The sequence below is a fragment of the Dicentrarchus labrax genome, unplaced genomic scaffold (genome assembly GCF_905237075.1).
Source record: "Dicentrarchus labrax unplaced genomic scaffold, dlabrax2021, whole genome shotgun sequence".
Lineage (NCBI taxonomy): Eukaryota > Metazoa > Chordata > Actinopteri > Moronidae > Dicentrarchus > Dicentrarchus labrax.
In genome coordinates this window covers 25289743-25304571 of record NW_026136720.1, presented here as the reverse complement: position 1 = coordinate 25304571, position 14829 = coordinate 25289743, and the positions used below count along the sequence as shown (strand labels likewise).

General features: G+C 36.5%; 2 long non-coding RNA genes across 2 annotated transcripts; both read right to left on the bottom strand.

Moving 5' to 3' along the window:
* Positions 1-3188: 3188 nt before the first annotated feature.
* On the bottom strand, positions 3189-3661 carry LOC127353812 (uncharacterized). Its single transcript, XR_007881361.1, has 3 exons — positions 3581-3661; positions 3406-3471; positions 3189-3304 (listed from the first exon to the last, which is right to left on the bottom strand). It is a non-coding gene; the product is annotated as an uncharacterized LOC127353812 (long non-coding RNA).
* Positions 3662-8912: 5251 nt separating this feature from the next.
* On the bottom strand, positions 8913-10391 carry LOC127353821 (uncharacterized). Its single transcript, XR_007881371.1, has 4 exons — positions 10177-10391; positions 9766-9944; positions 9594-9674; positions 8913-9385 (listed from the first exon to the last, which is right to left on the bottom strand). It is a non-coding gene; the product is annotated as an uncharacterized LOC127353821 (long non-coding RNA).
* Between the last annotated feature and the right edge of the window lie 4438 nt (positions 10392-14829).

The window sequence follows — 14829 nt, the reverse complement described above, 5'->3', positions numbered from 1 at the left end:
ACATCGCGTACGCTAGATAGACGAACACTGTAAACATGATGAAAGACACAATGTGATTGTATATGATTGCACAAATTAACTCTAACATATCTTTAACCCTCAGGACTTCTGTACTGCAGAGCTTCCTTTCCTTCCTGTCAACCTCTCCAGAGGGGTGTCTGCTGATAGCGGAAGGATTACATGACCTCTGGTTGGGAACCTGGTCAGTTCCACAACCTTTGGCTTGTTGTCCAAATGTGACGGCTCCCCCCACCTGGCCTACTGTATTCTCAGCTCTCTGACTTCTTGTACCTCAAGAGGGACAGTCCTGTGTAGAGGCGTGCCAGGCAGCTAGTTTTATCTGTGAACCTACGTATTTTTACTTCATCAACAACAAAGGTATGCAAGCCCAAAATAGTAATGTCTCATTTTAACTAATTCAGTTTTACACAGCACATATGGAAGTGAATCGTGACCAAAATTTAAATTTAAATGCATTTGCAGAAATGCTTTTCCATTTTAAGAATGTGGCTGCATTATCTGACTCGTAAATAAAATTAATAATCAATCATCCTATTTGCATTTTAATTTTCTTCTCCAAGACTGCTCATTCTTTTACTTAATTAAAATGAACAACAAAGTTAAAGTAACTCTTTTCCGGAAGTTGATTTTTTAAATTCTTTTGTGGAGTTAAAACTGAACACTTGTGGGAGTTACAAAACTAATCCCATGTGGGGTAAAATACAACTCTCACCTGGAGTTAATTTTAATGTGAACTCTTTCATGGTGTTAACAGCCAACACTTAAAAATATGTTTTTATTAAACACTTTTCTGAGTTAATATTTAAAAACACCAAAAATATTTTAGGTGAAAATGACAACAAAAAACATTGATTACCGCACATTTTTATTTTAAATCCATGTGTGACATTTTGAATTACAAACTGTAAACATTTTACAGCAAACCAACCAGACATATTCACATTTAAAACAAACTGCTTTAACAGCAGCTAAACAGTTGGAACAGGCAGTTATTTCAAAAATCATGTCAGTACCACATCTTTCTGTAGTGCATAAGAGAAAAGTGCAGAAAGTGCATAGTAAAAAAGCATTGCACAAATGTCTGACAGGATAACAAAGAACTTTTCTGTCATGCAGGAATGTATTAACATGAGGTAAACTTTAAACCTGTAATTTAAGTACATAAACATGTACATAAAAACAAGGGTGAATTCCATATAGCTAATGTTAATACATTAAATACTACAACCCTCTGACATACAAATGTGAATCACACATCAGGCACACATATCTTTGCTGTGAGTTGACACTGAAGGGCCTGCCTCAATAATTTGAGATGAAGTAGAGGGTGTTCCATCATTTAGGCACTGAGAATTATTGTGCTGTTGGCTGTCATGGCCAGAGGGGGTCTCAGGAGGCACACAGGTGTTATCACTAGAAGCATGTATCTTAATCAAGTGTCTTCTAAATCCAGAATAACTTGAAAATTGCAAGCAACATCCTACTTGACCACATTTTATTCTCAAATTTTTCTCAGGGTACATCCCAACAAAAGTAACGCTGTACCAAAGGATGAAGCACAAAGGAAACATCTGAGCATTTTTGCTGGATAAGCTAATTACTGCTTGTTCAACAGCTTTGCTCTTAGCTCTTTGACTCTTGGAGTTTCTTCTGTTGTACCTATATCAATGTTGTACAGAGTAGTTTGCAAAAATGTGTACAGACTGGACAGAGCATCATCTTATTTCACACTGAAAACAAAGTGGGACTTGAACAACTCATCAAATGCACCAAAGGATGTACATGACTGACATGGAAGAAGCTTTCTATCCAAGACTATGTAGAAGCTGGAAACCTGTGCTTTAGAAGTCCCTGAGGCCAGAAGATATGACATATGATGGAATAAAATGTGCAGCTAAGAAGAAAATGCAAATGCAAATAGGATGATTGATTACTTATTTTATTTAGTCAGATAATGCAGCCACATTCTTAAAATGAAAAGGTATTTCTGCAAATGCATTTAAATTTAAATTTTGGTCACGATTCGCTTCCATAAGCACAGGGATCAGCTTTATTTATATATATATATACAAATAAAGGATATGGTGTAAAAATAAAAAATCCCCCATTGAACAAGACAATACTTAAAGTCTGATGCCAAAAATGTGTTTGACATCCCCTCAAACCCCTGGAATGCCACCAATTAAGTATTTACAACTTCCAATTTTAGGAAAACCCTGGATTTTCTTTTTTTTTAGACTACAACTCCCTAAACCCCTCTTCAGTACTTGTGTTGACATCAGCATCCCAGTTGTAGTTTCTCCGTTTTAGGGTTGTGCTAGGCAGGGCCGGCCCAAGCCTCCATGGGGCCCTAAGCAAAATTTGATTTTGGGGCCCTCTATTACTGCCAATAATAATGATTATTGATCATTCACACACCTACTATAAACGTATTCTACTTATTCTACTCTGTCATTACGAATACACTTGTAAACACGTCTAAATGTGAGAACTTTTTGTTGTCGTTAGATTGTAATCCACAGTGATTAATGCCATGGAAGCAGACACCAGATTTGCAAATTTACAGAAAAATCTTTCAATTAATATTTAGCAAAGTCAGCAACTCTCCCTACTGGCCACACAGAGAATCAATACATAAAACCTCAAAGAGCAGCCCGGCATGTTTTACCCATCTATGGTTTTTAATCTGAAATGGTAGTAAATTCAGCTACAAGAGCAGCCTGGGGTTGATTAACACTTAATATTCAAAATGATATAGTACTAAGTGGGATACCGAATGTCATCTAGGCCAATTAAAAGTAACAAAATAAACTAATCGTTTACTGTAAACACAATCTGCTTCATTATTTTTTTTTAAATAAACTGCAACACCAAATGTACAAAAACAGACAGCATTAAATAAAATAAATTTAAAAAATATCAGACAATACTTAAATACTTAAATAATGATGTAAATCAACAGGCACCTAAAACAAGGTAACACAACAAATGGTAAATATAATTTATTTTTTGAATATGTGAGCCAGCTCCGCTTTACTTTTTCCCCATTTACTAGGTGTCTGTATGTGTGATGATGGTGGAAGCTTCGGCCATCGTGTCTTTTTGGGAATGTGAATGTGTCCTTTTTATAGGCAGTGGCCCTCTTAATACCTGTCCTCAGTCCTTTCTGAGTCTGACAGGAAAGAGGGACACTCAGCTGGGTCAACTGGCGGAGCTGCTGATCCCTGCTCCAAACTGGATGCTGAAGAAGACACATCAATCTCCATGACCAAAGATGAAGGACCTATAGGGAAATTAAAATAATATTTTTGGACAAAATTATTCATCTCAGAATATTCTGCAGTGCACTGATCAATTATAAAGGCTGTTTAGTTGTTAATTTACCAGGTACAGCTGAGGTTGCAGAGAGGACAGTGGGCACAGTGGATGGAGCAGAGGATAGAGATGGACCTGAGATGAAAAACATGTCCCTTGTCATATGATTATATCTTATATTAGTATATCTTAATGAGATCATTTGACTAGAAATTAAATATATATGGTGACAGTGTTTGATCACCTGATTCATCAGCCTTGGCTGCTCCTGAGGAGGTGGATTGCCCCTGGGCTGAGTCAGTGCCTCCTCCTAAATACTTTAAGAGTGCTCCTGGGGAAGTTTCATATAACGTATGAGCATAATAGGGAGTTGATGTAAAAGGAATATGTTTATTTACTCACATAAATTACTGTGCTCTGCAGCAAACAATTGCAACATACCTCAAACTATAAGTTAACTAAATTAATTCATTATTGCAAAACCATATTGCTAGCAAACATCACCGCGTTTGTAATTAACGTTAGTTATTAAACATTTGCTATCAAACGTTGTTATCAAAAAATGTTTTGATGCCAAAAAGTGACCCAGAATAATATAAATACACTGAGAATCAATTTATTCAAAGTATTACACAAACACAACAACGTTAGCTTGAATAGTAAATTATCTAACCTATATAATCCTATATAATCTATATAATCCTATCTAACCTATATAATCCTATCTAACCTATATAATCCTATCTAACCTGCATAATCCTATATAATCCTATCTAACCTATATAATCCTATCTAGCCTATATAATCCTATATAATCCTATCTAACCTATCTAACCTATATAATCCTATCTAACCTATATAATCCTATATAATCCTATCTAACCTATCTAACCTATATAATCCTATATAATCCTATCTAACCTATATAATCCTATCTAACCTATATAATCCTATCTAACCTTTATAATCCTATATAATCCTATCTAACCTATATAATCCTATCTAGCCTATATAATCCTATCTAGCCTATATAATCCTATCTAACCTATATAATCCTATCTAACCTATCTAACCTATATAATCCTATCTAACCTATATAATCCTATATAATCCTATCTAACCTATCTAACCTATATAATCCTATCTAACCTATATAATCCTATCTAACCTATATAATCCTATATAATCCTATCTAACCTATATAATCCTATATAATCCTATCTAACCTATATAATCCTATCTAACCTATCTAACCTATATAATCCTATCTAACCTATCCAACCTATATAATCCTATCTAACCTATATAATCCTATCTAACCTATCCAACCTATATAATCCTTTATAACCTATATAATCCTATCTAACCTATATAATCCTATCTAACCTATATAATCCTATATAATCCTATATAACCTATATAATCCTATCTAATTTATATAATCCTATCCAACCTATATAATCCTATCTAACCTATCTAACCTATATAATCCTATCTAACCTATATAATCCTATCTAACCTATATAATCCTATATAATCCTATCTAACCTATATAATCCTATCTAACCTATATAATCCTATCTAACCTATCTAACCTATATAATCCTATCTAACCTATCCAACCTATATAATCCTATCTAACCTATCCAACCTATATAATCCTTTCTAACCTATATAATCCTATCTAACCTATCTAACCTATATAATCCTATCTAACCTATATAATCCTATATAATCCTATATAACCTATATAATCCTATCTAATTTATATAATCCTATCCAACCTATATAATCCTATCTAACCTATATAATCCTATCTAACCTATATAATCCTATATAATCCTATCTAACCTATATAATCCTATCTAACCTATATAATCCTATCTAACCTATCTAACCTATATAATCCTATCTAACCTATCCAACCTATATAATCCTATCTAACCTATATAATCCTATCTAACCTATCCAACCTATATAATCCTTTCTAACCTATATAATCCTATCTAACCTATCTAACCTATATAATCCTATCTAACCTATATAATCCTATATAATCCTATATAACCTATATAATCCTATCTAACCTATATAATCCTATCTAATTTATATAATCCTATCTAACCTATATAATCCTATATCTAACCTATATAATCCTATCTAACCTATCTAACCTATATAATCCTATCTAACCTATATAATCCTATATAATCCTATATAACCTATATAATCCTATCTAACCTATATAATCCTATCTAATTTATATAATCCTATCTAACCTATATAATCCTATATCTAACCTATAAGAGAGAAGTAGTAAGACGTTTTGAACTAATGAGAGCTAGCAAATTTGCTATTATAGGCTAACGTATTTGGCACAAAATATCGACAAATGTTACATTACCAAGAAATACCTTTATCTTGTCGTTTTTTCTCCTCTTCCCCTTCCTTCCTCTTCCTCTTCCTTCCTCTTCCTCTTCCTGCCCCTGAAGGTAACGTTAAGTCCTTTGTTGTGACATCATTCACCTGCTCCTAGCTCCTGGATGCTCAGTGCACACGGCACTGCACGGTTGGGAGCTCTGCACACGTTACTAACGGAGCTCTGACAGTTCGAGCAGAGAGGCAGTAGGAAACTACACTCTGTTAACATCATGTTGTTGTTGGGTTTTTATGGACAAGAATGTACATTTGATAATATATGAATCATCATCACTCACACATGGAAAAAAATAATTAATTACTTTTTTCTTTTTTAAGTTAATTGCTCTTGGGGGCCCCCTAGTGGTCACGGGGCCCTAAGCAGCTGCTTAGTTCGCTTATGCCTTGGGCCGGCCCTGGTGCTAGGGTTGTGAAAACATATCTACCCAATATATCAAATATCACACACTGTCTAATAAATAATTATACTGCATGTATATGATCTATGCTAAGAAAAGACAACAATGTTTGTTTAATGAAGATATTTGAACTAAAACAGGAGACCAGCGCGCCAACTGCTCTGCTTGTGTGACGCAAAGCGGACTGACCTCATCTCCATAGTAACGGCCAATAATGCTTCTTCCACTATGAAAATTAAAAAAAAACACACACAGTTATTTTTCATAACTGAAGCCGTGATTATTAAAACCGACATGTTTGACGTCAATCTACTGTAGTGCTATGTTATAAAACACAAATATCTTTAAGACAAGAGATATTTAATTTTCCACTTAATGTTCCCCGTTTTTGTTTTCCCGACAGGAACCTCGAGAGTCACATGATTGAGACACAAAACAAAACATAGGCAAAAATGTAACAATCACACAATTTGCGAGAGAAGTGACATTTCCCCTCCGACACTATCTTTTTAACATCGGGCTTGACAGCTGTTATGTTATGTCAATGTGTGTTGATCCGAACATGGTGAGCACATGAATGGCCAATGTCTTCAGTGTGTCATACTTTTGGGGACAAGCCACCCAAAAGGCGCTCAAGCTTTCAGCACCACGGAGAGCAGCCTTCATGTCCCCAGCGGCCTGGATGTCAATCAGTTCGCTGTGATTGGCCGCCACGTCACCTTCCCCACGTTAGCAGTTGACAGCCTCATGAATATGAAGCCTAAAATATTGCTTGCTATCTTACAGGTAATATGAGTCTGTTAACACTGACAAAGGCTAAAAAATAACATACATTTCAAAGGCAAATTGATATATGAAATAATAATATATTACTTAGGATACAATATTCATTTTAATTTTACAAGCGCACCTGGCCCTGATAGTGAAAAAAATTCTGGCCATTGGACAAGTGCAGTTGATGACCCCTGCCTTAGAATATAGGCCTAATGCTTACTACAGACTTACCTGAAAGGAACCACTCACACAATGGGATAAAACAGGAAACTGCCTTAAATGAAAACTATTGATAAAACAAACAAAAGAGACATGACTATAGTTGAAACAACGGTTCACTTTACTGGGTGAAATTAATAAAGTAGGCTTTCTAGAGCTAAGAGACTATGCCCTGTTCAAAATAAAGATATATAAAAAAATATATATATATCTTCAGATAGAGAAGCTGTATGCCTATGTGAGTGAGAGAGAGAGAGAGAGAGAGAGAGAGAGAGAGAGAGAGAGAGAGAAAAATAAGTAAAAAATAAGGCGAAAAAAAGACAGGGAAATTTGTTGAAAACTCCAAACCACCTGTTCGGATCATTCCACTAGTAAACATGTTCATTAGTAACAGGTGATAATCTCATGATCATGCTTTGTCCTATTTATGCACCTACAGCGAACCCACTCATACACAACCCTGCCCTAAACTGCTTACTGCTGTGAGTGTACTACTACAATAGAGAAATAAACCCTGACAGGATGAGATAGAACCCCAGTGCTTCACGAAGGGGTTCTATCTCATCCATTTACAAATTACTGCATTCTTTTTTTTGCATATTGCCCAGTGTCTTATAATTTTTTACATCAGATTCCATATGTACATCAAGAAGCATTGTGGTCACTGATGGCAACTTCCAAGGCTTTCTTCTCAACAGACTTGTAGTAAACCTACTTCAAAAGATGTTGGTTTTTTTTAAATAAATGGCGTTGCTATTTTTACTATGTATAAATCAGTAGTGAATACATTTTTTCACAAATCTGCATTACTAGTGGCCTTTTCTGCTCTCACCAGACTGACGATACAGCTGAAATTTTCGCTGTTTGATGCCCAAATGTAGCCCCTCGATGGTCCTCTGCAGGTCATTTTGGATTGTTGCTCCTTTGGACGACAACAAACAAATTAATTCATGCCCACCTCAGTTTACAATCAGCCTCTTTTCAGATCCCCTGTACAAGAACAGAGCCAAATGATTCTTTAAAATATGCCATCAAATAATTTTTTCAAAGTACCTGAGGTCCACCCACTGCTGGACTGTGTCTTGCTGTAGAGATAACTCAGCGGTGAGTTTCTCCAGGTCCTTTGTTGCCGCTGTAATCCTTTGTACAGTCCGTCCGAAAGAAATATCTGTATAAACAAATGCTGAGACACAATTTAAAAACAAAAATGTTATTATACATATTTGCTTAGTTAGTACCTTGATGTATCTTTTGGCCAGTGTCCGGTCAAGGTGTTCTGCCTTCGCTTGTTCCAGCCACTTGGATGGATTGTAAGCATGTCTTCGCGAACTTGACATATGTGCAGTAATTTAGTGCTGTTAGTTTTCTCTGGAGTTGGACACCTGCAGAGATTTGACTCCACCTCACCACGAGGAAGCACTCTATTGTAGAGAGGTGCTACACCTTCTGGTTTGGTCTATGTGGAGAAGGATTCATACTGCAGCATGATAACGACCCCAATCACACCTCAAAGATCTGACAGTACCACTTGAAGACAAAAGACAATAAAAAATAGCACTACATTCAAAACAAACAAAAAATATGTTGGCTTGTGGTCTCAATTTGGACACAACTATACATGAAAAATGCTTACCGGCTTTTGACATGTACTTGGAACATATGGCTGCTCGGGAGGAGAGGCTGTTAACCTGTTCAACCTCCTCCCCGATTGTTGTTCCAGCTCCTTCTTGATTGCGTCTCCCCCATTCTAACTATAACACATTAACATGAATGTTATCATTTGGAAAACAAAAAGTAGGAGCAGAGGACAGACAATCATAATGTGTGGTACAAATGATAAGAAATACATCTAATTGTCATTATTGCCTCACACATCCATGAATGCGCTTTTGCATGCATGATGGAGAGAAATAGGCGCATGTTCAGCAAGTCCTCCAACTCTGGACAGTGGTCCACAACTCTCTGCAGATATGGCCAATATTTGCAGACCACATCAGAGCAAAAAAAAAAAACTGGACGGTCTGTGAAGCTAGCTGTTACTGGAGATACAATGGGTATGCAAATATTTCTCAACGGAACATATTGAGTCCCTTCAGCAAAACCCCATGACGGCAGACAGCAACTTCAACACCTTCCTCATCTAGTTTGCTTGCAGACTTGTTGGCGGACTCTCGTGCTGTGGTCCACTGACCCACACCACATCTCCCTTTCCCTGGATTCTTAAACAGATGAGGGCAAATACAGACATTTACACAGTTCAATTTTACAAAATGAGCTGTAAATCATGGTATTATGGCATTTGATGCAGTAATGCCACTCTATTACTTAAATAAACCAAATAATGTTTACATTTTGAAAAAACCGGCAAGCATTCATAAAAAATTTAAATTGTGGTGTTACACATGAAGAAATATAAATTTAGCTTACATGTCCAGTTGTTCCATGGATGTAATCAACAAAGGAGGACACCTCAGTATCAAAAAGACTACATCAAAAAACCCATCAGGTCTTGAAAGAAATATATAGATGTGGGTTACATTAACAGTATAAAAGTAATTTGTGACTCACTAGCATTTCATTGTCAATGAATGTTACACACCCTGGTTGGCTTTCGAAATGATATAATTTGCGGTTCCCATCCACTGCAACTGCCAACATGGAGGGTGTGCATGCAGGGCACTGAAAATGCTGGACCTGAGACAGCTTGTCAACCTCAAATTTGGCATAGGCCCATTCGAGGAAGGCCCTCTGCATCGTATCCCCACATATCTTACCACTCTGAGAGCAAAAGTGAAAAAACAAAACAAAACAAAACAGTAAGTAACCCTGCAGTTAGTACACAACTGACAATGTGTTGAAGGTTGGCTTCAGACCGTGGTCATGACCAAAGAAGGGCTCTGTGAGGAAATGTGTGCTGAAACTTTGGGGATTGTAAGAACAAGTCCTAACAATGAATCAGTTATTTAAAAGGTGATCCAAACAAGATAACTTAAATGATGAATCCACTCACTCGCCCGAAGAGTTTTGTTCAACACTAGAGCATGCTGACAAAAGCTTGTCTCGACATCCCTGGGGCAGTGATTTTTAGGTCCGCATACGTGGTGAACAAGTCCACCATGTACAAGGTCTTAAAATTGACAGTGGCTGGCCAGTAACCACTTTCAACCAGATCACGTATGGTCACTGGCAAGGTTTTCCCACAGGAGCAGTTTACTGATGGAAGGAAGAGGTGGTATCTTCCTGAAATTTCAGAGAAAAACAATTATCTCTTGTTCACAAGAAACAAAAAACACAATATAAAGAAATAAATAAAAAAATGTTACCATTCATTCCAATTAAAATAACTGGCTTTCCCTTGGAAAAGCTTGTTTGCCCGGTGGAGCAGTCGCAGCAGGGAGGATTGGTAACATGCAATCTAAAAAGCAGAATTAGTTTACACATTAGAGTAAATGAAACCAAAAACTCAACAGTGAGGGTGTTGTTTCTATCCAACAAAACTTCATCCAGCATGTTTGTTGGAGTAAACCAGGGTATGTGTAAAATGTAAAACTATATACCTATATAACCTGAGACTGAAAAACGACCTTTTTCATGATAGGAGAATTTCCCTCCCTAATGCTGCTGAACAAAAGTGGACGGCGGCAGGTGTCTGGAGAAATCCCTCCACCATGGATGCTCTGTTATGAAGCACCAGGGCCTCATGTGTGGAAAGGTCACAGGCTGTGCAGTAGAGTGATCACGGTAAACAGTCCCTACACATCACTACTGCAGCCTTGTGTCCACAATGATGGGAAACCCCCTCCTTGGGCTTCTCAGATGACAGCATATTGTTCACCATGAAGGGCCTCATCACTGCCCAATTCTCCAGAGAGGAAGTTTGCCTGTTCCTCCAGTGTGAGGGGAGAGGTTGTTCAGCACCATTTCCCACTGAGGGAGTCTGAAAATGAAAAGGGAAGAAGGCAATGGTAAATCTGGGCAATTACCACATAACAAATGAGGAAACAAGTATTAAGGAAAAAAGGAAAAAAAAACAAAACCTAAATTTTCGATGGTCACAGTGTCTCCAGTTGTGTCGGTAGACGGATCACAGGAGAGTTACACTCGCTGAAGAAACTGCAAAAATATGAATAACAATTTAGAACTTGCTCAATGAATAATGAATGCAACTACTGATGAAAAAACAAACAAAAAACCGATCAGTAGCTGAATCTCGCTTTCGTTTCTCCCGAGCTCTACATCTTTTTGGCAGAGGTTGACCATCTGTGTGGATCTGTGGATTTGTTTGACCCTCCTTTTTGTGTGTTCATGCTGATCTATCTAAATAAACAATTGAGCCACAGAATAAGCCACCACCCATATTACCACCGTTATAATATTACATTGTAAAAATTCAGTCTAATGGTTGTGGTCCTGTACTGTACTAACAGATCTACAAAACCCTTTCTACATAAAAAAAAAGAGAAGAAAGTGAGACATTTTGACAGAATATTGAATGAAACTCTCACTGGCTCTAATGTGTGAACTCAGCTCAGCACTATAGTTTGCATTTGAATAAAGACATTGAACCAGGTACTGTACAGTTGCACTTTGTTTGAAGTTTTTTCAGTTTTGCACCTTGATACTTCTTCCCTGCTATACCTCAGAGTCTATTATGGTCTTAGACCTTGTTATTAGCATGTAATTAGTATGCTTTTTCCACCACTAATATAATGTTATTTACCTTGCACTCATCCAGGAACGCATCAACCAGGAATATCCAAATCAATCCAATCCAACTTTATTTGTTAAGCACTTTAAAACAACCAAAGTTGACCAAAGTGCTGTACAGGAGAATAAATAAGACATCATAAATAAAAGACATAACAGCTCACATGAGGCGCAAAATTACATAAAATACAACAATTAAATGACAAGACATAAAACATGAGTAAAAATAATAGCCACGCAATAAAAAGCAATCAAAATAAGAAATTAAATCAAGTAAATAAAGTCGACATCTTACTAGGTGTCAAAGGCCACAGAGAAGAGATGGTTTTAAGACTGGATTTAAAATCAGACAGAGAAGAGGCCTGTTTAACGTTCAGAGGCAGATCATTCCATAATTTAGGAGCAGACACAGCAAAGGCACGGCCCCCTCTGAGCTTCTGCTTAGTTTGAGGCACACTCAGGAGCAGCTGATCATCTGACCTGAGAGAGCGGACGGGTATATAGGGGTGTGGAAGCTCAGATAGGTAGGGCGGGGCAAGACCAATCGGGGATTTAAAAGCAAATAAAAGAATTTTAAAATGGATCCTAAATTGAATAGGCAGCCAGTGGAGTGAGGCTAAAATGGGGGAAATGTGCTCATGTTCACGTGTGCCAGTTAAAAGACGTGCAGCAGCATTCTGTACCATCTGGAGACGGGGGATTTCAAAATTAAACACAGCGGACAAACATCCTATCATAACTCGTAACTTTGTCAACATTAGTTTCTCCCGCTGCCACGGAGTAATGTGTTGATCAGCAAATCAACCTCAGACGCAACGCATGTAGTGGGCGAGGGTTTGATCCGTCAGACAGAATCACAAACGGAGTCCTATGTGGAATCTGGGGCCACAGCTATGCTTGGCGATAGCAGCGTCCATAGCAACCAAAACGTTTCAGTTTCATAGAATTCTGGCGAGATCTGAAAAATCTTCGCAACAACGAGCAAGCGAGTGATTATGTACATTCACTGAGTGAATATTATGAAAATAAAATATATATTTCTCGCTAGAAATATAATCAAAGCGCATTTTTATGCAGAAACTAACTCAAAATATTGATTTTTTTTTACTAAAAATGAGAGAAATGTCCACTATGTTTTTGTTCTCACAGACGAAAAGTCACGTGACTTGGATGCAAAACAATTGGAAAAGAATAGTCAGAAAAAATGTAACAGTCATACAATTCAAGGGCCATTATTGTAACCCCTCTACGTTTTTGCACGTTGGACCAATGTAGCCAGGGTACGTTTTTATATGAGACTGGGTTGATAATTATACAATAAACTGTTCTGACAGTGTCTAACAGTGTGATTTAAAATTCTAAAAGAAGTATTCATATTTTTTCATCGCCATTGGTCAGCTACACTGTTCAAATGCATAATATTCATTGACTATAGCCGGTTAAAGAAGTTTCTGTATACTCTTGGCACTTAGTGATAGCACTTATGTGTTGATATTGTTAGACATATTTGTGTTAATACTTTGCTTTAAAAAGGACCAATGTGTAATGTGTTGGCCCAAAAGCTGTATTGGTCATTACATTTATACAGTAAAGTATTTTAAAAAAACATCTGATTTTGAGTTTCTTTTATATTTTCAGCCAACTTAAAATTGTAATTTTAGTTATATTAAACAAACCAAAATTTCATTTTAAGGTTTCTACAAAAAGTAATTTACACTAAACCATAGTATTAGGTTAGAAAATAGCTATATTTTACTTTTGGGTTATGCAAATTATTGAGTTGGAAAAACTGAAAACTTTAAGTTGACTTGCCTTAATATTAAGTTGGATTAATGCAAAATGTTGATTTGAGAACAATTGAATTATTAATGTGACTTGAATCAATTGTGTTCAATCTAACTTATTAACTTAATTTTAAATAACTTAATTAATTTAGTTCAATTAAGTTGGTTCAACTATTTTCTTTTTATAGTGCAGTAACTGAATGCAGGAGAGTGAACGGGAAATGGGAAACTGTGATTCTGATTGCATGATGGTTCGATTCCTGTCAGTCTGTCATGAGTCTGAGTCAGTGGAGGACTCAGCCCCGAACAGTGAAAAGTACTGCACAGAGAGATAATGACTGAATATAAACACATTGATTGGATGTTGCAGAAAAAATAATAACTGACTAAAAATAGAAATAAAACCTGTCTTTGATTTGATGAAAATGTGAAGAATTAAAACTTTACTGTGTACGATCTTACAGTGTTTTCCTTTTTTCCAACTTTCTCTCTGATGGCAGCACCACTGCTTTATACTGTTTTATACTGCTTAAAACTGATTTAAACTGTGTGTGTTTCCTGATGGTTCTCTTTGTTAAAAAAAGTTTTAGTCCATTAAAGGTGATGTTGACAGTGTGTGGTCTGCAGTTAGCTGTTAAATGGACAATCCTCTATAAATGTTTTAGACACATAATTAATTGCTATTTTCTAATGTATGTAGGCTGAAATTATATACACTGTAAACCCGGATAAGTAGAATCTACTTAAAAAAACCAAGGTAACTGGTTGCCTTAAAATTTTTAAGTAATGAAGCTTTAGTTGAATAAGTGAAGTGGACTACGTTCAATGTACTTGAGCCCATCATTGAATGGAATAGAACATTTAAGTTGAATCACAACAACAGCATGTCTTCATAAACCACCCTTGTTCGTCTTCATACAATATGTTGGGAAGTTGCAGTAAATATCAATACAATATGTTCTATATCCCTTTGTGTTGTGTCTCTCCTTCGTCTGTTAAGATAACTGAACATTTTGTGAGTCTCGAGGCATTGTCAGCCTTTATATCTCATTTGTAAATCCTAATAAGCCATAGATAGTGCTCACTTTAGATGAGCTCACACAAAATACTTAATTAAGGAGTAGTAAGTGCTTTGTAACTGTGAATTCCTGCATTAATAACTGTTTATAGGC